We start from the raw sequence: 26,729 nt of genomic DNA, 5'->3' as shown, positions 1-26,729 counted from the left end.
ATCCCTGCTCTTTGTTCTTATTCCCACCATGGTCAGAGACATTTTTAATTTCACTCTTGCGTTCTGTTAGCCACTACGAATTTTTCCATTGTGGCCAAAAGGGTGAAGGTGTTTTTCCACCTGTGCTTGTAAGCCATACAAACTCTAGCCTTTGACATAAATAAGCCTGAGTGACAAGATCCAGCAGATCTGCAGAATTTTCTGCCTTTACCAACATCGCTAATCCACACGCTATAAAGTTATCAGCATAAGACTAATAAAGCAGAGAGTTCTATAAAAGTGGCAAGTGAGTCATTGCAATTGCTTCAGGCAGTGTAACCTACTTCTGCATTCAGACACAGATGGGAAAGATTTACTCATTGTCTCCATTTTAGGTGCCTGGAAAGAAAGGCAAAGCACAAAAGGAATCTTGCTTCCTCTTCAGTTTGTCCTCCCCTTCAACCCCAGCAGCAAAAAAAAATCAAATCAGTTTCCTTTAAAGGAAAGGGATCTCAATGGGACTGCACTGTAAGGTGAAATAGACCTTCATTAACTAAAATTACATTGCAGTTTAGGGGAGAAGCATAACAGTCTAAAGACATCGTGAATTTCAGAAACCCAAAATATAGTCATTTTAAGATGTATTTCGTAGTTATTAGATCAGGAAAATGTGTTACTTTAGAGATAAGGCAAAAGTTTTCATAGTGAGAGATGTTTTCTGGCCTCCCTCTGTTCTGATTTCAGTGATGTAGTACCCAAAGATTCTGCTTGTTTATTAAACGTATCTGGTTTATTTCCATAATAATAATAATAATAATAATAATAAAAACAAACAGAAAAACCCACCTTATAAAAATGTATGGCAGAACTGGAAGGACAGGGTTATTTAAGTCTGTGCAATGGCTGGGCTCTGGCCCTCCCCTCTCTGAACGTGGCTGTTGCTCACACTGGCAGCTGAGCTAACTCCTAGAACTTCTTTACTGAGTGAGAGGCGTGGAGTACATCTACTGTGCAGTTCACAAGTGTGGGTTTAGCCTGTGCAAACAAACCTGAACGAGCTGTAAAGCAGGACCAAAACCACCTAAAGCCAGTGGATGAGCTCTCAGCTGCCTGAGCCCGAAGTGCCCCAGCAATAGGCAGAAACCAGGCCAGGTGGTGGGACACCGCTTTGGGTACATCTGTATGGGGCAGCATGGGCCTGAGGTGCCCAAGAGCTGATAGGGTTCTGACTTGTGTATGTTGCTGCTTTCTGCCCCAAATCTTCTCCAGCTGGATTCTAAGAAATTGCTTTATTTGCCAGGCATATTTAAGTACCCACTGTATCTGTCACCAATGGAAGGTGCAGTGCTTTTGCACACACATTGTGTTGTGTACAGTAAGGCCAACACTGTCTCCAACACCTGACCCGATGTTGTAAGTTCGCAACCGTTGACTTCTTGACCTATTCATGGCAGGAATGGAAGCGTTGGCCCTTCTGGATACGCTGTGCCTCAGCACCAGCAGGAGAGGAAACCAGAATGCTGCACCCCAGGAACATCAATCTCAGAGCAGGAGCCACAGGATTGCCCTCCAGGAGTGCTTTGAACACATCAGATTTTGCAAGCATCATACTTACTGTGCCTGTAACGTGGTGGGTCAGTGCCCAGCTGAGGCACACTGATCTTAACAAGCTCCTTGCTGCGCTTGGGTAAGACTCCTTACTATGGCAAAACTCCTGATCCAGCATATCTTTTCTTGAACTGATAATGAAGAGAGAGTCCATACTCTGGGCAACCGCTGCTTAAAAATTCATCTGTTTTTCAAATCCCAATACACCCAGTGTGGAGGGAAAGGCAGAGAGGTACCTAACCGTCTTCAGATGTGTTTCAATTCCCCTGTCATTTCATGAAACCTGAAGCCAGAATACTATGAAAAGTGCATTTGAGGTTTGAGTTTTCTTTCTTTTCAACAGCCCACTGCCTGCTTTTTATGTTTACCAAGCTTTTGGCTGTAAAAATATAGCTGCAGCACACGGTTGAGAGGTTTTTCTCAGTCTGTAGTCTCTGTCACAAAGGAATTCCTCCTCCAGACTCCTTTGCCTTCCATTCTGAGCTCCTCAGAGACCTCTGCTGCTGTCCCTGGCAGCAGATCAAGGGGAAACAGCTTCAGTAAAAGCTCTCATTGTAGCAACAAAATATTATTGATCAACCATGTTCAGTGCCAACAGCTTTTTGAATCTGGCATTTTTTAATGCCCAGCCTCTGCTTTCATTCAAGTTTTAGGTATCCTATGTAAAGAAAGTCTCCTGAGAGGTTTTTTGTTGTTGTTGTTGTTGTTCCATCCTCTGAGTTGAATTTGAAACAAAAACCTGCAGCTGAGTAGCCCTGAACATCAGTCCAAATCCATTTCAGGCCAAGCCTGGCAGAGCCTTTTCCTGCCCTTCAGGTCTGTAGGGAAGGCAGAAGAAAATATGCTGAAGCACCAGCTGAATAGCTGAACATCTGGCAGAGAGAGCTGCTCTGCTCAGAAGAGCAGCTACAGCACAGGCAGTCAACAGCTGCAGGAGAAAGGCAGTGACATCAAGATGCACTCCATTGAAAACTGGTAATTGATCTGTTCTACCAGGACAGACTGAAACACCATGCTTCCGTGCTGGAGCTGCGAGCAGAGTGGGAATGACTGACTGTTAGGAATGCTATTTGCAGAATACCAATGCAGTGCCCTTTCTCCACTTAATAGAAATTTCATGTTCTTCAGAGTGTAAGTGTCTGTGCAATCAGAATAAACCAAAACTCATTCAGAAAGCTACAGTAAATCCCATCACTGAGAAAGGTATCCCCCACCTGAGATCAGGCAGCCACTTAGGAGTCCCCGGTTTCCTACGCTGCTCCTGTATCTGGCTGAAATTCTCCACACAGGCATCTGAGCTGCCAGCGACTGGTTCAGATTCAGCATTGTGTACACAGGGCTGGAGAAATCCAAATTGGTGGGACAGACCCTGGGTTTGTAGTCAAACTCAGGGCAACTAACCTGGAGATATTCTGGATTTGTATCTATATGTGGCAGAGCTCAGCCTATTGCAGTGAAAGATTCTGATTTTTCTTTCATCCCCACAGGATACTGACTTTGGTAAAATACTCCATGCTTCATTTCCCAGTGTTGCAAAACAACTTAATGGATCACACACTTAGGGGAGCGTTTCCCCTCTAACCAGCTAACATTCTACCTCGTAGCACCAAAATGTCAGTGGTTTTAGCCTTTTCAAAGCATTTCCTCCAAGAGCACACAAAGCAAAAAGAAGGCAACTTGCAGACTTCTTTAGCTAAGTCCAACCTTGTGTCATCTTTGAGGGTGGTGGAAGAGTTACACAAAGCCCCTTTCACTTACCTTCACTCTGAGCACTTAGCCCTCGATGACTGACGTTTGTTTGTGTAGTGTGTGGCCCTGATCCTCTTCTTGCTTGCACAGATATCAAGCATGAAGCTTTGCTATAGCTGACGTCAGTGGCATTTTATCAGCCAAAGAGCAGACAAAAGTGCAGGTACAGCTGACAGAGGAGGAAGGTTGTGTGAGCAAAAATATACATTTGTTGTTACCAAAATGGAACTTATGCTTGTCTATTTGCAGCTATAGTCCTTTGAAGCATTACAGAACCCTGTGATAACCTAGATGTTAGAGATGGTATAATCACTTAGAGAGTTAATGTGCATAAACACATATAAAATGATTGTTTGCATTATTCCTGCACAGTCTTTGTACCGTATTACTGCATAAATCAGATCTCTTTTACTTTCATTTGCTAACCCTGGTACTCTTTTTGAAGCATCTCAGTGAATGAATATGTATTCCATATCCTTACAGCCTTAAAAACAAATTTACTTGTATGTTCACAGAAACATCTTCAAGAATTTTTTTTTGCTACAAAGCATATTATTCAAGACAGAAATGGAGGATTTGATGGCTGAGGATATGATTTCCAACCTGTAAGATGCATGACAAATCTGAGTACAAAGGGGTGTGTCACAGAAGAACAGCAAGTCTTAACAGGAAAACTCAAAGCTTATATATAGGTCCTGCGCTATTTTGGTGGCAGCTGCAGTCCTCTGAAGATCATAATCTGTCCTGCCTTGCTCCTGCTGGTACCCAAGAGCATATGGCAGCCTTTGCATGGATGAGACAGCCACAAGTCATACCCATGCAGAAACCAGGAGAAAAATCAGCGGGATCATTTGGAGCATATGGATCCAACGAGGCTTGAAAGCCTGCCTGAGTGGAAGGGCAAGGCACGCTCAGCTGGTAGCGAATGGCTGGGTTTCTCATAGAGGATGATCCTGCAAAAAGTGGATGGAAACTGGTGTCTCCCAGAGGGATAACTCTCATGCTAGCTGGAAGTGAAGGCTGCTTTATACTAAGAGGACAAACCAGAGGAAGTATGTGAGATGCTGCCTCAGTATTAAGCCCTAATTTAGCAGCCTCCTGTGGGGAAAAATCTGTTGTAGGTTAGGGAGAAGTTGCATGGCAGACAACAGATGTGTTTACAAATATTTTTCCTTTGATTATTTAGAGGCTTCTTGCAAAGCCACTCGTACTTTGCTTTGGACACCACAGCAGACAAAGACTGACTCAAAGAGTTCACAAAAGGCTAAAAAGGGGTATGAAGCACACATGCAAGTTCCTCTTGCAAGGCCAAAATCCAATGGCAAAGATGAAATATGTACACAGTTTTTGTTCATGATAACATAGTCCTGTCTGTGTTGGTTATCACGTACCCAGAAAGCTGCCTTGCAGGTACGCTGCATCTTTTTGCCACGTTGATGCCTTTGACTGCATTTAGCATGTAGAACTGATTCTGTAGGGGCACGTGGTATAGAGGCACCAGCCTTCACAATGTAGAACAGTTTGACAGTTCTTACTTGCTGCATGAAGGTCAGTCATGGCTCTCTGTACCTGTTTGTATTTGAATCCTGACCCAGCAGCCTTGCAGATGGATGTAGAGCTCGTGTATGGCATGGACACCAACGATGCTGGGGAGGAGGCACTCCGTGGTGTCCAAAAGTGATTAGCTTTACTTTCAAAATGGGAATTCAGAGAGAAAATGCATTGCAGCACTTGGTTCTGGCACTAGCTGTAATGTAGATGTCTGTCTAATGGGCACTGGTCTAAGACCAACAAAATGTGATTCATACAGGCCACTGAGCAGCTTCTCATGTTAATGACTTTTGAATGCCAGTGGCCTGAATTGCATCTGTATTTTATTAACACTGTTTACAGAGGGAGTAGAATTCCAGATGGAGCATAAAGTACCTTTTTTTCTTGTTTTTCCCATAATTGCAAATGCTCAAATTGCACTTGTAGCTGTTTTATGACTTGACATTGACCTTATACTCTTTGCATTTTCTACAGCGGAACACTGCAATTTCTAGGGAGTAGAAAGGTTATCCAGAGCTGGTCACTGCTCTGTGTGATGCAAGTAAAAATAAAGTTGTGAGTGTTTAAGCAAGTATTTCTTCCCATTTGGGCTTTGAATTTTTATTCCTTCCAGACGGGTCACTTGAAATGAAATTGTCCTTCACAGTTCAAACTATGGTTGCCTTACAGATGGCATAAAGACAGTGCTTTAAGGTCATTAGAGCCCTGAAGATGTTAGAGCAGTCCAGATGATTTGCATCTCTGAGGGAAAGGCTTTTATTTTTGAACTGTTCACCTAATATTGATTTGAAAATGTACCTTTTTTTTCTTTTTCTCATGAAAATGCCTGTCCCAAGAATTAGAAAAAGCCTCACTTCCAGCCTTGATGCATCACCTCTCCAGCAGCTCCCTGACCTGCTGCACTTTGGGTGGCAACGATAGCAAAAAAGAAAGGAGCACTTTGGGCCTCTGAGCTACCAGACAAGGTGGGGGGAAGGAGGTGGATGCCTCCACTCCAGCTCAGGGACCAGATGCAACATCTGCTTTGTACTGCGCTCTCCTGATGGGAAGGCAGCCACTTTCACAGGCAGCCCTGGAGTGGAGGAGACTTTTTTCACCTTCCTGCTTGCTGCTAGTGGGCAAAGCTGTGCATCCTCCTGAAAGCCTGAATGCTAATTGCGTGTGATACTGATGCTGCTGCACATCCACTGCCAGATAGGAGAGGTGGTGCCTCTACACCTCAGCTTCCATCTGCACCTTCCCTTTCAGCAGTGACCTCACAGTGTGAGGGGAAAGGATGGAAGTGCAGATCAAAAACTCTTCAAGAGTTGTAGCTAGGAGGCTGGCAGCATACTGTAGCATGTGGCTGCTGGAGCTTAAACACGACTGTCATTTCTGACACGACTGCAGGGAATGCGTGCAATGCTTCTCAGAAATATTTTTCTTCTGTGCTAGGTCTACTTTTGCACAACGGGAATACTTGCCTCTGTCGAAATCTGAGATCGGCGTGTGCAGGAGGAGTGTGAACTTCCCGGAGATGCCTTTAGATGTCTCCCTTCCTCGTCTGTTTGGAGATGACAGCAGGTGCCTTCCGCAGAGCTGGGCTGCCTGCGGGGTGCGGCTGCGGGGAAGCCAGTCAGTCCCGGAGGGCAAACGAGGATTTCTGAAAACCTTCTAAAGCAAAAGTTAATGGAAAAGAGAGCCTCATTACTCACAGGCACGCCAGTACTTTCTCAGGCGTTTATGAGCAAATAAAATGCATCTACAACAGGGGAGAAGAGTTCTTCCCCCATGTCCCGTGCTCCAGTCCCTACATCCAAGCAATTGTTTTACTTACTACAATTTCAGCATCTCTTTTCTTTGAAGTACAACCTGTTCTTTAGTTATATTATTTCTATTCATGCTGTGGAAATAAAAGTTCTGACAGTGTTGATTTCTCAGATCTGCTCGCAGACTTTGAAATTTGCATTAGATTATTCTAATCACTTAGCCTCGTTGTATATATTTACACAAGCACTTTTGATGTTTAAACAGACCAGGCTGTAATGAGTTAGGCACGGGGAAATAAATACTCCAAAGAAAAGGAATGTTCTCTTTTTTTTTTTTTTTTTTTTTTTTTTTTTTTTTTCAGGCCACTTCTTAAACTAGAAACGTTCAGCTAAAACAGTGGGTCAGTGCTTTTGGGACCTGAGGGAACGACACTAAGGCTGGAAGCCTTCAGCTACAGTGGGCAGAGAGAAGAGTGTCTGGGTGCCTGTGAGGGCGAGGAGCATGCTGAGGACTTGTCCTTCTGTGCCCTTCTTCATTGCTGTAAGCTGCATCCTTGGCCGTCCTGGCACAAGAAACACCCCCACACAAACCCCAGATGTCAGTATCCATGGACACAAGTTTCTAGAGGCTGAGCAGGAAGAGGATCTGCCAGCTCCACCGATTTCAGTGGCAACAGTTGTAGAAATAGCAAAAAGTGCTGGGACTGTGGTGCAATTGTGCTGGCTCAGCTCCAGACATGCAGGAAGGTCCTGCAGCATTGTGATCCTGCAGGCAGGAGGTCTGGGAAGCACAGCAGCCAGGCAATCAGGTTAAGTCAGCCTTGAGGCTGGCTCCATTAGGTCAAGAACAAGAGGCAAACAGAAGCAGCCTTTACATAGCAAATGTGCAGGAAAATGTGGAGAAGTAGACCAGGTGAAGGAGAGACAGAAATCTTATGGACTGAAGAAGACAAGAAATCTTACTGTAAGATGCAGGAAATTGCCAATTGTCTCATTTAGAATTTAGCTTCACAAAGGCCAAGAGATCATATTTACATTTGCATGATAGAACACAAAGAATATTTGCAATTCTTGAAATAGCATAAAGGGGGAACATTCTGGATGACCCTGTTGTTAACATAGTCTTGAAGTGGAATCTGGAACAAATCAGCCATTATGCAACAAACCACTCAAAAGACTACAAAAAAAAAAACTGTGTGTCAGCACAGTTTTAATTTTGTAACTGGAGTTAATGAAGTTTGTGAGTAAGAACTTAAAGAAAAAAAAGAAAAGAGAAGCTTGTTCCGAGAAGATTCACTTCCATAAACTCAGTGACAGATGAGAGCAGACTTTGTAACTCACACACTGAAACTGATCTATCTACTTAGACATGCAAATGTTGTTTTGAATAAGTCTAACATTTTGAATTGTCAACAGTGGAGGAAAGAGGTTTCTCTAAAGGCAATTTGATTCTTCAGCTACCCTAAGCTTGTAAACCATGTAGAACCAAGGAAAAAAAAAAAAAAAAAGAACAAAATTGAAAGATTCTGCTTTACTAGTATTTGGTGACTGAAAGATTCTGCTTTACTAGGATTTAGTGACTGAAAGAACTCATTAAGATAATATTTTACACTCTATAACCTCTTCACGAGCAAATATTCCTGGCAGCACTACTCCTCTCATACTTAAGGATACTTTAAAGAGGATGGCCAGGATCTTTGCCTGGGACGGAAGAGAAGCAAGCACATGGCCAGTGCTGGCTGGGCAGGCTCTGAGCACATTCCTCTGTCCTCCATGGGTGCAGCAGCAGTAACACCCCAGGGCTTTCATTCTAGCTGACTTGTTTTGTCTTATTCCTAACTTGCAAGTTATACGCCTCGCTGCCCTGCTAACTTCATGAGACTGTGACCCTCTTGAGGCATGGTCAGAGATTAATGGTCCCTCTTCGCCTTAAAGGACATGCATTTGTGAAGTGATCAGAAACACCAGGAGATTCATAACTTTTCTCCTTCACAGAAGTATGACAAGACATATATAGCACTCACAGTGGGAATCCTGTCATTTTCCCTCAGCACCAACTGATTCAGCAGCACCATTCTGACTTACGTCAGCTTCTGCTTCAGCTCGTTGTCTGTAGGAGAGAGACAAATGTACTTTGATAGCTATCCAACATGAGCAGAACTCTCCCATGATGAACAGGTTTGGAATACTCCAGGGCTAACAAAATGGGAATTTCTATCAGTTCCACCCTGAGGTCTCATGGATGCCTTGAGTAGCTTTGGAGCTTCATTGTGACATTAGACCAATCTTCCATCATGACCAGCATGATCCTACTTGGATACTTCAGATGGTGTCCTGTCCCTTCCTCCTAAGGGATAGCTCATGTCTGACAGCAAAAGCAGATTTCAGTGGTGTTCCTGATTTAAATCCAGAAAACAAGACCTTGATGTACTCATGCTCCTGATTATTAGTGGAGATTACCAGTGTGCTGCACATCAGGGAGGGGAACTGCATCTTCCTTCTCAACTTCTTGTAAACTCAAGGAGTAGAAAGACTGCTTTATGCTTGTGGTCAATAGGGTGTATAATGTGCACAGAGAAATCACTTGCACTTGCAAATTTATCATGCTATTATTCTACAGTTTTACTACAGTTAAAACCTACAAGTTGCTAAAATTGCTACCATTGTTAAATGTTACTCAGACCTAAAATATGTCTATAGTTATCAAAACTGAGCTGTGAAGCCAATGGGTATAAGAGACCTAACTGTGAAGCTCTTGCTCCAGGTTACAGGTAGTTGGTAACAGAGAGAAAGAAAGAAATATTTGCTTAGCAGTTCTGATCTAACCAGGACACAGTAAAATTGACAATCATTTTCATGTAAAGACCTAATTAAGCTTTGAGTTCTAGTTCAGTTTTGGGAGGAAGTTTCTGAAGTTTCTATAACAAGCATTAGAAGATGTAACAAGTGTCTTGAAACAGCTCCTGAAGTCAGGCTTGCTCATCTTTCTTCTTCCTGATGAGGGAAAGAGAATATCTGCACTAATGAGGAGTGAACTGATTGATTTGCTTGAGAAGTTTCCAAAAACATAAGTACCTTTCCCTGAAGCAACCTAATATGACAAAAAAATCCCTTTCCTCTTAAAAAAATAAAAACATCATATACAAAATATGCACATTTCAGCACTTTTCCTCCTTGAGGCTTTCTCAGTCTAGGAAAAAAAAAAAAAAAAAAAAAGATGTTTTTTTCCAATTGCCTGCAAAAGGTTTGCATCTCTGCCAGGTGGTTTGCATCTGACAGTCAAATACTGCTGATGAGAATCATCAATTCCTTCAAAGACTTGACACTGCATCCAATTTGTTTCGCAAGTGACTGTGTAAGGAGGTGACTGCAGCTATTATTTTGTTAGATTTAGTCAAAACATCCCCAGAAGAGGTAGGAGGGCATGCTGGGAACTGTTTGATGAGCCTGCTGGGAGAATAATTACATGGCCAGCAGTTTGTTCACTTTATCTTCTGTAGCACTTTCTTAGTGCCTTTTGTGTGGTTTGAGTACTTTTTGAATTAAAGAATATTTACTGCTATTGTCTCTCAGCTAAGTCCCAGATTCCACTGTCTCAGATGTGCATTCTGGGTTGCTTCTGTGTTATATGAAGAATTATAAAATTTAAATATTTTCATCAATATTCTCTTTCTAACTCGAGATGGAATTTTCTGCACCGTAACTGTGACTGAACTGGGAAGAGTTCTTCTGATAATGATGCTTACACAGACCATAGGACCAATTCTCCTGTAATCCTGCTGCTCTGAGAATGATGAATGTCAAAACTTGCAACTTCAATACAATGTTTTTGGGTTACAATTGCACATATGAACGTTGATTTTGTTTTTAATGTAACGTGTTACAGCTTAAAGCTTTCAAGAATAGCCTAGGTAGCAGGGAAACAAAGATCTGCTAGAATTTCAGTTTGTTTCAGCAGCTTTTGAAAAAATAAATGGGTGTGATCCCCTGGAAGACAGCATGTGGAAGTATTACCAAAATATTAATTCTGAGGTGACAGGAAAATCGAAAGCTATGAAAGGAATCGCATTAAAAACTGGAAACTGTGCTTATTCAGCTGTCTACAAGGGGGTCCATGACAGCTGTGGGCACCTTCTATAAGGCAGGAATGCAATAAAAAAGGTGGTAATAGCAAACCTTATCCAGCAATTCACCTGCCAAGAGCAGTCTTGTTGCTGTTTCCAGGCCAGTTCTCAGCTGCTGTTCCTGATCCAACAGACCTGCCTGTGTGTATCCTAAGCCAGCATCAGTCTCTGATGGGTGCAGTACGTGTGCTTTTTGGCACTTCAGGACAAAATACATGGCTGCACATCCCTTGTTTTAAATAAATTGAAGTGAATACAAAAGAAGGAGAAGAGAAAGTAAAGGCTGTAAAAATTACCATATCAGAGAGTTTTGCTGCTAGATATATGGATAAAAAATATTGCTTGTGACTCCAGTGAAATGAGCCTGCTCTTAGAGAGCCTACTACAATCTATCTTGTTTGTGCACTTTGGGTTTCAGAAGAACTAACCTTATTGGAATAGAGTTGAAAACATCGGATCATTGGCCAAAGCTTTAAAAAAAAAAGGTTTCCTTGCTATAGAAAGAACATTAGCATTCTCACAAAGAAGGTTCCATAGAAACAAGAAATATATTTTTACAGCAAAACTCCCTTTGATGTGAATCTTGAGCAAAGCACAAAAAAAGGGCCAGTGGGATTCTATTTTCTTCTGTGTACGCTTTTCCAATTCCTTTTTTATTTTTTGCTAATGGGCCACCTGGGATGTCCTCTTTCTGATGACTGAACTAAGGCACCTTAGCAGGGTGGGAGGGTTACAAAGGATTCCTCAAAGGAATTCACTTGCTGTAAGCAGCTTCTCAGAGGGAAATATTTCTGTGTCCTTTACCCATCTTTTTGGTTTCTTCGCAATGTCTGTTTCACCTTGCAGTTACTTGCACAGCAGAAGTGCAACTTGAATTAGCAGCCAGCATCAGCTCCAGCAATCTGCTCCTGACAGAAGCTAGTGCTGGAGAAAAATTCAAGGAATTACCTTATTGGCAACAAAGAAATGTCAGGTATATACATGGAAAGTTTCTCTTTCTTTTCATTCATTAGAAATCAGGCTTAACTCTGAAGTCTGATAGTTTTTATCCTTTATAAGTGTTTAGTATATTAAGTCGATCCATATCTTTCTGAATACCGAATATATGTCACAGGTCAATTATTGCTTTGTTTTCCTTACGAGATTATTTTCTCTCACACTTTTATCTCATGATCTTTCAAGCTCACTTTGATTTTCTTTTGAAAAGCCACGACAGCTCAGGATTACATCATTTTAAACTCTAAATTTAATGATTATTGTATCTAACTTCTTTTATATTGATGCAAGGCTCACCGATCTTCAATTTACAGCGACTGATGAAAGCACTACAAAAAAACTCTAAAAAGACTTTGCCAGATAATAGACAGCTTTGGCAGGATTGCAAGTAAAGCTTTTTTCTCTTTTTTTTGGTTATGGAGTTGAGCATTTTATCCTCAGCCTGCCTCCGAATTCTACTGTTTTACCACTGTCCAATTTAGCAGTATGTTTTAATATCTTCTGCACTGATATGCCACTACCTGCCTTTACTGCCTATCAATCAGACATAATTTCAGTTATAGCTTTTATTATATTTTGGAGCACATCTTTAGAAACTGGGAAACTTTGTATGCAAAAACGTGCTTTCAAGTCCATGTTATACGTACATATTACTGGCAGTTGGATTTTTGTTTTTGAGCTCACATAGTTGTGAATTATGCCTATTCCTCAGTATTATCACTACTAAAAAATAACAGATGGCAGAGTTTGTCCTGACAAAAGGAACATATTAGGTAGGAATTGTCTAAACACCTTGTCAGCTCTTCATGTCAGCAGTTTCCTAAAATTGTACCAGAATTTCTGTGAGAGAACTGTCTTTCGTAGTAATACTGCTTCACCTGAACTTTCCTCTCTTTTACAGTCTTTTAAGGTTATTATTGCACTTCTCTTTTTTTTTTTTTTAAGAGACTCTATCTCAGAAAGTCAATCTTCAGCCTTCAAAATTAAGTCCAGTTTGAAGAAACATTGAGAATTGGAGTTCATAGGGTGCTTTGAGTTCCTGCATTACTATGTCTAGATGCAGCAATGTATTTTTCTCATCTCTGTAGCCATGAAAATCAGAAACGGAGAGAAAATGAGGAGCAGAACGTTTGGAAGTGCCAGCTCAGACATTTCAGTGAGTGAGTCTTGAAGCTTTGCAGCAGCCCAAACAGGTCAGTGATGTGGCAAGTACTTTCTGCATTACCCACCACTTGCCTGTGTAGACAACGGATGCTTACATGTCTATGTTTTCTTTATTTAAAAGATTCTTGCAGTCCATCCTGACTCAGTATTTCACAAATCTCCCTGCATGAGCTGCATTACCTGTTCTCTTTTATATTTTAATGATCTAGAAATGGCAATTCTAAAATACTCAGCGGCACAAAGCCTGGAGAAAAACAGCAAAAGACAGCGTTTGGGCAGCAAGAGACTCATTAAAATTCTTCTACATTCTGCTTTTCTGCCCGTCTCTGCACTGCTGCTCTCTAAAAAGCAGGCTTTGGTTCAAATTTTAAGGAAACATTTTTGACATCCAAAAGATAATGCATTTGTCATTTGTTCTCTTCCCATGTCATTTTTGGAAGGTCCAGAGTAATAAAGGAAATGCGTTACATCTAAATCCCTTGGTAGTGCAAAAACTCTGAGCCAAGAGCACTGGAATAATAACTGTGCCCCATACCAATAGCATTTTGGATGTCAACTGAGATTTATTTTGCAAGCAATAAAGATATATGCAAGCTGGAATCATTTAAAAACAGGAAAAACTGTACATGAATCAACCAAAAAACAAACAAACAAAAAAAAAAAACAAAAAAAACCTCATGGCCTTTTTGCATTTGTAAACACTATTATAGAAATGACAATAACATAGGCTCACTGACCTTATGCTTTGTCTTGCTACCTAGAAAAAAACCACAAAATCCATGCAGTTCTGTTGGAAATCATGCAAAGAAATCTTAATGATTATTTAAGGTACAAATCCTATGCTAATTTAAGTTTTATTTTAAAGAAAATTAAAACTGTAAAAAAGTAAACACCACCAAAACAGCTTCTGATTAAGTAACTTAGAGATGGTGATATTCAATTGGGGTAGAACTTTCACAGCTTTGTCCTTTATTGTTTTCTTGACTATTCTCCCATCTGCACTGAAACCAGAGGAGTGCAAGCTTTTTCTCCAGATATTTCCAAGAAGCCTGAGGACACGAACAAGGAGGCATTTGGCCTGGCATGCAGTACAGGAGAAAAAATGGTAGCAAAGGCTGGCTGCAAAACTTAACTTCCCCAAGGAAAAACAACTCATTTATCATCACAGTCTAATAGTGATATCAGAGTAGATGAAATCTAGACCCTGCCAGCCTTGTAAATTCTCAGCTGCATGATGTTCAGTGATACTAAGAGGACAAAAGGGCAAAGGAAAAAAAAGGCAATAACATACAACTACTGACAATGGATTTTGCTGTTCCTAGCCCAGGTGAGATCTCCCCAGCAGGGCTCTATGCAGAGCATCTTACCTGCTCTGCAGAACATGCTGATGCCAGACCTGCTTCTACAGCTTGATGCCACCAGGACTACGTGGGCTGTGCCTGGCAAGCAGTGATGAATTAGACACAGACTCTGCTTGAAGCATTTGGTTCTGTAACTTTTATGCTTCCACCTGATATGGGGGTGACTCTTCACTGGCTCTGTCTTCTCTTCAGCAATATTGGAAGCTGAGCCTAGGAGGACACAGACAACTTTCTTCTGTGCAGCTGCCGCTAGAGTGCATGGGAAGGCAACCTGATCAGAATGAGGTAGCCCCGTTCTCCCCAGGGAAGTGCCTGCAGGCATCAGAAGGTAAAGCTGGCACGGAGAGGTGGGATTTTCCACAGGGATTTTCATGGAGTTACCTCCGTCCATTGTCCAGAATGCAAAGGTGCCGTACTCTTTCTTTCAAAAGCTGTGCAAAGAACAAGTCCTTTTAGACTGGGGGTGGAGAATCACAGTGCGGTGTTCCCATCAACGCCGGGTGAGCTGATGTCCTCGGGATCAAGGAGACCTTGATTTAATTTTGCCCTCCCTGCCACAGGGAGACTTCAGCCCACATGTTCTCATGTGCTATCCCCGACAGGCAAGGTTTTCTCACTGAAAAAGAAAACGCCGGAGTGAGAAGTCAAGAAAGGGAAACAACTTTCCTGCCTACGGCTCAGGAGACCCTGCAGTAAAACTGTTTTCACTAATATTAAATTATAACCGCATAAACTGAACAAGGAAAAAAAAATCCAGAAGTCCCTGAAGAAGGGCCTCTAGCAAGCTGAGGAATTACTTTGCTGTTGTTTTTCTTTCTGACAAAGCCAGCTGGGCAATGTTACGAGGATGGCGTGAGGCAGCGTGCGCTGTTGGTTCCCATGCAGTATTTCTCACGCTTTGTGGTCTATAGGGTGCCAATATCCAAAAGCATTCAAATTATGTAAAAAAAAAAAAAAAAAAAAAGAGGATTGCTGTAGGACAGGGCCAGTTACCCACAGCGGTAACTGAATACCACTAAATCAAACTCATGTTGTGCTGTAACTCTGTTACACTTCACTTTGATGGGCAACGTTTTTATTTGTTTGTTTTGATTTCTGTTTATTTTTTTTTAGGTAGTGGATTTTTTTTTTTCCCTAAGGAAAGTAAGGAGAAAACTTACAATAGAAGCCATACCTGTGTTGATTTCAGTATGCCTGAGTCTCTGTGATGCTTCCCAAGACTATATTTATGTGGTAAGCTACATCAGAAAGTTCTGAATCAGACTTCTTATATGATTAAATGCTGCACTCACTCATAAGCAAAGTAACACTCCTTCATTAAAAAGCATTACTAGTGAAATTTTATTGTAGAAATTCATTCACATTGGCAGAAAAATCAGATTTTTATTGACATCCGACAAGGATTTGGACAGGTGAACACAGTATTAAAAACTGCCATGGAAGTCTCTACTTTCTCCAGGATAAAGCAATGTGCTGCATCCAGGGGATGAAACGCCATTCATGTAGCAGAGAAATGTGTTTATTAAAGGTCAAACTGAAAGGAACGGAATGGAAAGATTTCCCATTCACAGGAGGTCTGTTTATTCCACATCATTGCTCATCTCATTGGAGGTAATGAGCTCCATGACAATTTGGTGGCAGAAAAGTGGAGGTTCTCTCAAATAGAAAATTCTGATGGGATAAGAAAAGAAATAGCATAGGAAAATGAGCAGTCTAATAACTCTGTATTTAACAAAAAAACAGTATTTACTTTTGCCTTTGAGAAGGCAATAGGTCAAGTTAATTCAGACTAAAAATATTAGGAAACAAATTCCCAAATAGTAAGCTTGCCAAAATCTCTGTATCAGAAACTGAACTATAAATCCACATCCTTTGATTTGCCATAAGTATGACTGTGACCAGATGTGTCCTCAGCTCTGTGAGCATGAGACCATTTCTGAGTTTTGCAGTTCACCCATAGCCTGGTCCTGTAACTGTTGTCTGCAAATAACAACCATACAGGAAGGTGTGAAAATGGTGGTTTCAGGTGAAGTGACCTGTGAAGTGTGAAATAAGCTTTACAAAAAAGAAATGCCTGCATCAGAAGAGTTTGTTTTCAGAATTAGTTTCAACACATACACGTAAGTGTCTATTTATTGAGGTATTTATCCTGACATATTCCAACTTCGGTGTCAAAATCAGGAGGCAGGTCTCTCAGTAGAGAGAAAAGGACCCCTCTGCAAGGCAGTTCAGAAGTTGAACTTTGGTGGTTTCTATTCTTCTGTAGAAAAGATCGCCTCTCTTTTAATTAAAAAACAAAAACAAAAGAGAGCTTTGTTCACTGTTCAGACACTATTCATTACAAGCTGTCTTGTACCAATTACTGCCCAATACCTTACAAATATATATATATACACACTATATAAAATAGACTTTGAAAAGAAGATATGCAACAAGAGAATTTTGTACTGCAGGTTGTAGCTGAAAAAGCGTTCATCAAACAGCTTCTCTGTTTTTACTTCTGACATACTTGTCAACTGCACTTCCTAAGGACTTGTGACTCTCCGACTGCCTTTGTATTACTTAGTAACATGCCAAGATGCTACTTACCAGAGGTGCCATTTCCACGACTTTGATTTCTGACAGGATTTATCTTCTTGTGGAGGTTTGCCTATGTAATTGAGGAATATGATTTCCAAGAAATATTCAGAAAGGAAGGAACGGAGCTTTCATATGGTAGTTCTTTTGAAACGGAAACCAACTTAGAATAGGTTGCTCTGAGAAAATACAGGCAGAGGTACAAAGCCCACAAAGAAAACTGGGAGAATTTTAAGTGTAAGTAGAGATTTTAAGCCCTTATTCAGCTTTTACAGGAATAAATTCCTTCAAGAAAGTAAGAATACCAGATTCTCTCTCTCTCTCTCTTTTTTTTTTTTCCTGATGGGGTTAAAAACGGTCAAGTCCAATTGCACAATATAAAAGCACTGCAAACAAATTACAGGACCTTCAAAAGGTCAGCGCTCTTTTTCTCCCAACTTCCCAAAACAGGACACATCCTAACCTTCTTCCTCCTCCCCCAATTAAGTTCCATATGTCTGTCGTATATGAGGCAAGAGTTAAGATAACAGCACAATTCTAAGACATTCTACTTTTATAGCAGAAAAATCTAATAGCTTGAGACATTTTTATTACAGCACTGAATCTTTCCTGTGGTACCAGTCTCTTTCTGCCAGTGGACTGCTGATTTAGGGACGATACAGGTCTTTCCTGCATACTTTAAATCCAAGGTAAAGGAACTTTCAAGATTACTGCTCCAATCTGACATATTTAAGCAAAGCAACAGTGAATTCCTTCTCCCTCTCTTACAGAATCAGTATAGAATAGGTAATTAAGTTGAAGTGTGGTTTTTGATACATTTATGTTACAGTGCTGCTGGCTGCTTTTGCTCCAGACACTACAACCACTGTAGAAGGAAAAGATCTGGAGTTGTTCTATTGGCAGGAGTGCTGTAGTAATAACGGCAAATGGGAAATCTTCTCTCGTCCAGAATGCAGAATGTGAATATCAGTAGCTACGAACCCTTAAGGAGAAATTATGTTCAGATTTTTTCTATGTAATCTCTACAAATCCAAATCCATCTAATGAAGATAAAAAATGATATTCTTATTTTTTACCCAATTGAATTATACAATCACAGAATCATTAAAGCTGGAAGAGGCCACTAACATCATCGAGTCTAACCACCAACCCATCACCAGCACCACCAATATTGCCCACTAACCACGTCCCTCAAAGCCACATCTCCATGTTCTTGAACACCTACAGGGACAGTGACTCCACCACCTCCCCGGGCAACCTATTCCAACAACTCATCACTCTTTTTGAGAAGAATATTTTCCTAAAATCCAACCTTAACCTCCCCAGGTGTATCTTGAAGCCATTATGTCTCATCCTATCACTGTTACCTGGGAGATGAGGCCAATCTCCATCGCATCACAACCTCCTTTCAGGTCTTTGTAGAGAGTGATAAGGTCTCCCCTGAGCTTTCTTCTTCTCTGAATCTGGCTGTTCTTCATAAGACTTGTGCTCCAGACCCTTCATCAACATTACTGCCCCTCTCTGGACATGCTCCAGCACCTCGGTGTCCTTCTTGTAGCAAGGGGCCCAAAACTAGACACAGTACTTGATACGAGGCCTCTCCAGCTCTGAGTACAGAAGGGTTGATCACCTCCCTGGTCCTGCCAACTACCTACTTTTCATGAACCCATGCTGGCTGGGCCTGATCCTCTGGTTGTCCTGCACATGTCATATGATGTTCTCACGAAGCAAAGCAAAATCTTCAGCAACTTTGAATACTGTGTTTACTGAAATTATTCTTCCCTGATAAAATTACTTCTGTGAAGCTGAAAAAGAAAAAAAAGTTGAGACAGTGAGATTAAGTTTTTATTCGCCTAGATATTTCTTCTAAGGGAAATCAGTACAAAGACAGTGTCTCGGTATAAAATGAAGCAAGTTTTCACAAGGAGAGTGATCACAGGTGTCCCGTGCATGGATTTGGCTATAGATAATTTAGGATTTTATATGAACTACAAGAATTCCAGGAATGTAGATCTGACTTAATATAAGGAAATGAGAAACAAATTGAATTAGCACTTACAGAACAGTAAGTTATATACATGCACGTTCACTTTCCTATATCCTTCTCTTGGCAAACACAAGCATTAATGAAAATGCATTACACTATGTGGGAAAGCTGAAAAGCTGCCTACACCTTAGGACTAAAAAATAAATTTCCATCAGTCCTGCTGTTCGCACTCAATAAATAAATAAATAGTCCCATACTCCTCAACAGTGCTTAAGTTGCAGAACAGTAAGACAACCTTATTTTTGCTCTGTGGCCTGTTTTGCACTGGTGATGCATACTGCCTACCATGGTATCATCCCAGTTTTGTTTTCCCTTAGATGAAAATAAGGGAGCCCAACTGTAGCCTGCCTGATTTGAAGGTAAAAAAGACAAGTTCTTCTGACTTTTCTCTGTTCCCACCTTCATCATTCTGAATCTGTCCAGCTGCAAATCAGTGTGACAGTGGAAGAAAGGTCCCGTGTTGTCTTTCCACGTGTTTAATGAGTAGGTAGTGAGGAAGAAAGAAGTCCCATTTTTGCAGCTGTTGAGTGGCAGGCTTATTTAGATGTCAGGGAAAATATACAGGAACTCATTCTGAGGACAGAATTCCATTAAAAAGCTGCTTCTGAAACTTCACATTATTATTAATGAGTTTGATAATAAGTGCTGATCACAGATCAAAGCTGTACTCTATTGAGTTTTGTACACAGATAATTCCTGCTTCACTCATTTCATAAATCACAAATCAACAAATGGTGGGAACAAGAGACAGCAGCACTCAGTAATGTTGGCAGTACTACAGTACACAGCCTGTTATCAGTGCTTTTTCAAACATTACCACAAAAGGAAATTTTAAAGTAGGATGAAATCATTTTATTTTCTTTTGAAGGTGGTAAAACATAATCAATTTATGTAGTAGAACAGAGCTGAAGAGACAAAAAAATCGCTGCTTTCCTTCTTGCTGAAAGCTTACTAAGTCAGCCACCACAACCAGGGAACACCTAAGTGCATCCAGTTCTATGTATTGTATTTGCAAACTTCAAAGCCAGCATCTTCAATTGCTTTGTGGTGACTCACTCAGCTTATATCTGTGGTGTTGTGCCTAATGATACTGTCCTACTGTTCTTGCAAGCTCTATCCCTCTCTAAGGAAAAGAAAAGCACTAGAAAGGTTTTGTGTTAAGATAGATTTCAACCAGCAGAATGGAACACCCCTGAGGCTCTTGCTCTTTCAGCCTTCTACTCAGACTTAGCAACGCGCTGGTTTAATCCTTTGCATTGTGTCTATGCATCTGTACAAGTGTGTTGGGCAGAGATGCATCTAACATGAGTAAACGTAGACACACAAAAGGGAATGGCAAGGGAGGGCTAAGCTAAAAGATCCCAACAAAATCACTACGCTCACACATTAAGGTTGTATAAAATTCAGACATTTATCAGTGGTGTAACACCCACACCTCTCCTTCACAGCCTCAGCATTCTGTTTGTTGGAAGGCTACTTCCTAAGGGGCACATCAGTTGGAGGGCTGCGTTTGTCTGAAGAGGGGAGTGATGGGGAGCCTGTTGAAAAGGACTGAACCCTACTGTATACTACTGTATAGTCGGTGAATATAAAGATGTTATAATTATGAAATAAACAAGAGAGTTTGGCAGAACAGATTATAATAACAAAAAGAGAATAGATAGAAAGCTTACTCATGTCCTGGGCTCACTACAAAACTCCAGAGAAGGGATCTCCAGCAGAGATCCTTCCCCACTGGTAGTCAGCTCTTAAATGGGTCTAGGAGAGGTGCAGCCAGGCTACACCCTTCCAGCAGCACAGCTGAATTGCCTTCACCTGTGCTCCCAGGGCTGACTCATTGCTCACCTCAGGTGATCAATCAGAGGTTCAGGCTGTGATTCAGCAGTTCCCATACACCTACCAAGAAGAAAATAAAAGGGGTGGTGCCAGGCATGTGGGATATCAGCAGGGAAGAAGGAAATTGAATTTCAGGAAGGAAAAATAAAAAGAAACTTCACATGCATCCTCATTTCAGTTCACTGAATACCCTACAGCTGGATGAAAACCTCATGCAGGGGAGAGAACACACAGAAAATCTGAGGTGGTTTGGGCTGGTTTCTCTGCATTTATACCTCTCTTTCCGTGAACTATGGAACAATTCATTTCTCTACCCCTCCTGAAATTTGTGTATATGGCTGAGCTGGCAGCCCTATTTACATGAAGATGAGATGTTTAGGCTCCCTATCCTTATTTCCTCCAGTCTGTATCAACAAAGTGAGAGCCTTTTTTTCTTTTCTTTTCTTTTTTTTTCCTTTTCACCACTAGAAACATCGAAACAGCCTGTAAAATTTCCTTTCTGTCTGAAAATAAATAGCAATATAAAACATTCCTTTTTGTTCTGGTCCCAAGTTGACGCCTGTTATTGTCTTGCTAAGGAAACAAACTGCTAAACCAAACAAAAGCCAAAGGTATCAAACCTTCCTTCCCCGGGGCAGCTCAGTTGTCAACTCCTTCCTGACTGATGCTCTCCAGTAGAGACAACTGGGTCTGGTGATTGCTGTTCCTCCATTTGACCATCAGCCTCTGGAGACCTTCACCTCCCCTGTGATTTCAAACTGGAGAGGTGAAGGGTCATTTCTTTCACTGTAGGCTGTATATAATAAAGAACACATAATAGAGAACACAAAAAGTACACTTGGAAAAACTTCAGTAACATCTACTGTAACTGAAATATCTCTACAACTGTAGAAGAGAGTTTAAGCAATTTTTCAAGGTTGCAGAGAGATTTTTTTTTCATCAAACCTTGATATTAGCTGGAAGAACATAACTAATGCTAATTTTTTAATTTTTTTTTAAAGTTTCTTATTGAAATTATCGTTATAGCTCACAAGAAAGTCTTTATTTTTATTCAAATTATAGCAATAATTTGTAGGATTCTTAAGTAAGCTTGGTGATATTGAGTCAACAACTTCACTCATATCAGCCTCACTGATATCAAAGTTGATTTATAAAGCCAAAGAGTTGTGCGAGTTTTTGCTTTTTGTAATGAAATAAACAAAAGAATAACAACTGAGAAACACAGTTTAGGCAGTCTTATGTTTTAAGTTCTTGAGTAAAAATCTTTCAGCTTAATGGGCCTAAGACAGAACCATATAAAAATACTGTGCAGGGTGGGAGGACTTTTATGCTGACATAATGGTTATCATAGGAATAACGAGTGAAACGAAAGTTGCAAAAGCTTGTAGGGTCCAGCAGATGAACTAATTTTGACAACAGGAGGAATCAAAGCAGAGGAAATTGAAATAATCAGATTAGATTTATTGCAAAAATTTCTAAATAATGACAGGCATGAAAATGCTCACTCATTTTCTAAGAGAAGCAACCTGAATTGCAAGAAGCAGCATTCTCTTTAACAAGCACAGCTAGCAAGAGAAGTGTCAACCTGTTCTACACAGATCCAACTCATTCTTACTGCAAACTGCCTTGAAAATCCAGCCCCTTTTTCTTTAGTAAAGCTGTGGTTCAGGCCTTCGTTGTTTTAGATATTCACTGTAGCTTCCTCTTTCTGGTTTCAACAAATCTCATTGCTCTTCCTGCAAAGCTATTTAGCACGCTGCAGTAAAAAATATCTTGCTGACTTATCACTTCCGTTATGTCTTCACCTGATCTTCATCCTTTGTGCACTGCTTTCTTCTCCTACCGCAACCAACAAACTCTGTACCTTGCATTGCTCACTTCTCTCAAAGCACACCCTGGTCTGTACTTGCAGTTGACCAATAAGCACCAGCTGCTAGCATTTTCCCAGCACAGCTTGTTCCTCTTTTATAGTGGTCCTTTTGCAAAGGAAAAGCTTCCCCTAAAGAAAATCTGCAAAGTCACTTCAGCTGCCTTCTTCAGATTTGCTGCAGCTGTACATAACACCCGATAGTGACTCATTACCCCTCTTCTGTTGCTACTTCCTTCTTGCTTATTCTAAACTCTTAATCTCAACTGGACTCTGCCTTCAGCTTTGCACATGCTCATTTTCTTACCACATACTCATGTGCGAGGTGAGGTCTGTGCTATTTTTCCTAAGTACGTCACAACTCTAGAAGCACTCCATTACAAGAAGAGAGATTAAGCTTCTCAGCTCATGTGAAGCCTGAGAAATACACTGATGAAACCCACTTCTTCACGTGCTCCAGAGAGTGTTGAGCCTCTGAGCCAGCTCTCTCAAGGAGGTAAGGCAAGGACCACTGAGATGAACACTTACGAAGAGCTCTGCTGTTATATGAGAAAGAAGTAAAGTCCCTAAAAGAACCAGTGACAAAAGAGCATCTGTGCCACATTACAATGCACTTTATTAGGCGACAAGCCCAAGGTTCCTCTGACTGCCTCCAATCATCAGCTGTGAAAACACTGCCCAGGTGTTGCGGGGTTTGTTGCAGTGAGAATCTGCTCTTAAGGAAGATGAAAAATTGTCATAAAACAAAATCAGGAGAAATAAATAGTTGTGCACGAAATAGAGTCAGTACACCTGGTTTTCTTCTCAGAGCCAAACTGTAGTCCCCAGCCTTGTCCATGAAGACAAATCCACGAAGCACACTTGTGCTGTAAGTTTGACAGCAAGAGGAAGGAGGACTTCTGGAGGACAGGAACAACAGGACTTCTGGGTACTCAGTTCTTCAATTTGCAGTCTTCAATCTTTTGGGGCACACATTAAGGGCCAGCTGTTGATATGTAGGAAAAGCTGCCATCATGTGAAAGTTTTCACATAACCATAAAATTCCAGATTTTTAGCATTATTCACGGAAAACTCAGCATAGCTGCACAGAAGATCAGTACTCAGATATTGTTTACTGACATCAGTAATTTTCAGAGGAGCAGTGTCTTGGAAGGAAGCCTGATGTCTTTTAGAAAGGAAATCGTAAATGCATGCCACTGAAAACAGAAATACCAGAGAGAGTGCATGTGCACTGCTCTGATATCATCTTCATTGTAACCGGTCAGAGACTGCAGACCATGCTGTACTGAGATCAGGAGGAAACATCTAGGTAACTGATGTCATCCATAGGTGTCTAGTGGAAGAATATAGATTTTACACTTATATTCTGCATGTGTTTGTCCATGCGCGCGCACATGTAGAATCATAGGATCCTTAGAGTTGGAAGGGACCTCTGAAGGCCATCTGGTCCAACCCCTCTGTAACATACAGGGACGTAGAGCCATACTTTGTAAAGAAAGGAAGACTTAAGCAGAGGAAAAGAAAGCAGAAAAAATCAAAAAAGGCAAGAGGAGTAGTGGAGCAGACAATTGTTGCAAAAAAATGAAGATTTGGAAGTAAGAACAGGAAGTCCAGCAAGGAAAGATTCAGTCATCGGGCACTTGAGGCTACTTCCTCAATCTCTGCCTGCTCAGAGCTGATCTCACTCCTTCCAGACTGAACAGAAACCATGGCAGAGGGCACTCCTCCATTTCACCAACTGCTTAAGAGTGGGAGATGCAGTCTATGCAGGCTTGGCAGAGGCCACGATTTCCAGCCCAGAACATTTGCACATCCAAGTCACTGCACAGTGACATGCTACTGACAGTCAACAGAAAGAAAACCATTTACTTCAGAGATCAGCTGTGGAAAATAGGAAAGGCTGTCCAGAACCCAATGGCCTGTAACAAAAGCAACTTCACCTTTCATTACTGGGCTCTTTCCCTGAGTAATTAATCTTTTCAGAAGGTAGGGGACCCTTACATTTATCTCCTCTTGTCTCGTGGAGCAGTCTTTCACCAAGTGAGCAGCGCAAGTCACCTGTAGGAGTGTAGGGGCAGCAGAAGTGAGGCATCAGAGTCTGAGTCCTGTCTGAATGCTGAGGAGCCATTTCGTTTATGGTAGTCTCCTCTTCATTTCCTGACACTTATTCAGCACTGTCATTATACTGCCATGTTAGAATTGGAATATCATTTCAGGAAAACTGTAGCCACTTGTGAAAGAAAAACATAAATTACAATAAAGAAGTCAACATGAAAAGTTTCTTGGGAATAACATAGAAACATTTGTTTCTAATACAAATACAGGTTTAAAAGAAAACTATCACACAGAGAAATCAAACGGTGAGAAAATTGATAAAAGAAAAATGTGTATGGAGGAAGAATGAGGACCTTATAATGTGACTTGCTCAGAAAGTATATATTCTAATTACACTTTTATAGCAGTGAATTTTTTAAGACATTTGTTAACTAACCACAAGAAGTTTTCCCAAGTATCTGATGCAGTGATTATCAGCTCCTACTAATCTGCTGCTTTCAACAATCCCAATATCAAAGCACAGCACTATGGCACTCTGTGAAACTGGCCCAAGTGATGTGAAGAAGTACAATACGGAAAAGGACTTTCTTACAGATTTTTCCCATGTTCTGTCTTTTTTTCCTTTCACATTCAGTTGGCATTTCTGAAGATGCCTTTTTCTCTCTCTCAAAATAAGCAACAAAATACTGCCTGTAAATTTTCCAGAGGTTTTACCAAAGGATATTTCAGGCCTTTTAAAACTAGACAAGCAAATAAATAAATATTTCTTTTAGAAGTACAGTCTTCTCCTTCATTCTCTTAAAAGCTGGGAGCTCTGGAAAACCTGGCTGACCACTCAAGGTTTAGTCAGTGCAATCACTTACATTGTCAGAGCAGGTTATGACAGTGATGCTCTAAGCATCGTCTGAGCATCACAGAAAGCATCCACCTGTGCTTTGTACTGCAGTACAAGGAGCAGCTGACAGCAGCTCACCAGCTCATGCAGAACTGCTTGAGGCACAACTTGAGAAACTACAGGCAGGGTGGGTCAAGGGGCAATGCCTGGGTGCACAACACTGTCCCCAGGTTGCTTTTGAGTGTTGAGCTCTGCAGCAAGTACATTTACCCCTTTCTGCTCCATGGGGAGCAAAATCTGTAGCTGTGCTTCTGAAATATTCCACAAAAAATAAGGTTTGATACCTGGGTAAATTTGGGTGTCACTGAGGTCAAGACCACCTTTAGTCACCTTTTCAGTTAGCTAGAGAAGGCCTCCAGAAAACTCTTTGCTGCATGACCCAGACCAAGGACTCCAGCATTAATGGCATTTAGCCCCTCTTTTATCTAGTACCTTGAAAGTCTGCAACGACCCTAACATTTCTTGGTATTCTTCTCTCAAAATTAGAGTTTTTCTTTTTTTTAAACATCTGAACTGCAGAAAAGGCTCCATTTTAACATGAGACTACAATTAATATGGTGTTTTGGTACAAGAAGATACATACATCTCTGTATACACCACTGTGTATTGTTTAATTCTGTGAATAGCCAAAAGGCAGACAGCAGCAAAAAAGATCAGCTATCAGCTTCACACCCACTTGTGGCATAAACTGCTCGAATGGAGCCCTTCTGTGCTCTACAAGAAATTGTTTTTTTTCTCACACTTCGTAATTTAGTCTGTCACTATGGACAGGTGTCTAAATAGTTCAGTTGCACTTTCATGTGGTATAACCCATGCACTCTAAGTTGTCCCCTGCAGCTATTCAGGAGGTTGTTAAGGGATATGATCATTAATAAAAGAGTGTCAATCTCATACAACACTAAACACTGGAGAATAGAAAGATCTGGGGACTGCCTGAGAATCTTCCCTGATCTAATTAGCACAACAGCAGGTGATGGCAGAGATTAAATTAAAGAATATAACTTCTGTCCAACTTATTACTCACCACGCTGATCGTGGCCATGCCCTGATAAACAAATTTGCTGACTTACAGAAACACAAACAGGAATTCAGTGGCTCAAGAAGAACCTACAAGAGTGTTCTGCCTTGCACATTGTCAGAAGAAAGCTCAGTATCCCAGGCTTGCACTATTC

The 26,729-nt window shown here is 41.0% G+C and overlaps 1 long non-coding RNA gene across 3 annotated transcripts; it reads right to left on the bottom strand.

The window, feature by feature from the left end:
- Positions 1-826: 826 nt before the first annotated feature.
- LOC149918048 (uncharacterized) lies at positions 827-25,310 on the bottom strand. Of its 3 annotated transcripts, XR_016465806.1 has the most exons (8): positions 24,609-25,310; positions 22,356-23,592; positions 21,361-21,533; positions 18,225-18,662; positions 16,870-16,930; positions 15,850-15,951; positions 14,287-14,896; positions 827-8,745 (listed from the first exon to the last, which is right to left on the bottom strand). It is a non-coding gene; the product is annotated as an uncharacterized LOC149918048 (long non-coding RNA). The 3 variants fall into 3 exon arrangements; XR_016465805.1 differs by lacking the exons at positions 15,850-15,951; positions 22,356-23,592 and having other exon boundaries at positions 16,870-18,662; positions 24,609-25,308; XR_016465804.1 differs by lacking the exons at positions 15,850-15,951; positions 24,609-25,310 and having other exon boundaries at positions 16,870-18,662; positions 22,356-23,958.
- Between the last annotated feature and the right edge of the window lie 1,419 nt (positions 25,311-26,729).

Source organism: Phasianus colchicus, chromosome 4 (assembly GCF_987193195.1).
Source record: "Phasianus colchicus chromosome 4, bPhaCol1.hap1.1, whole genome shotgun sequence".
NCBI classification, from domain to species: Eukaryota; Metazoa; Chordata; class Aves; order Galliformes; family Phasianidae; genus Phasianus; species Phasianus colchicus.
Note: the sequence above shows the minus strand (reverse complement) of the source record. Positions and strands in the feature narration are given on the sequence as shown.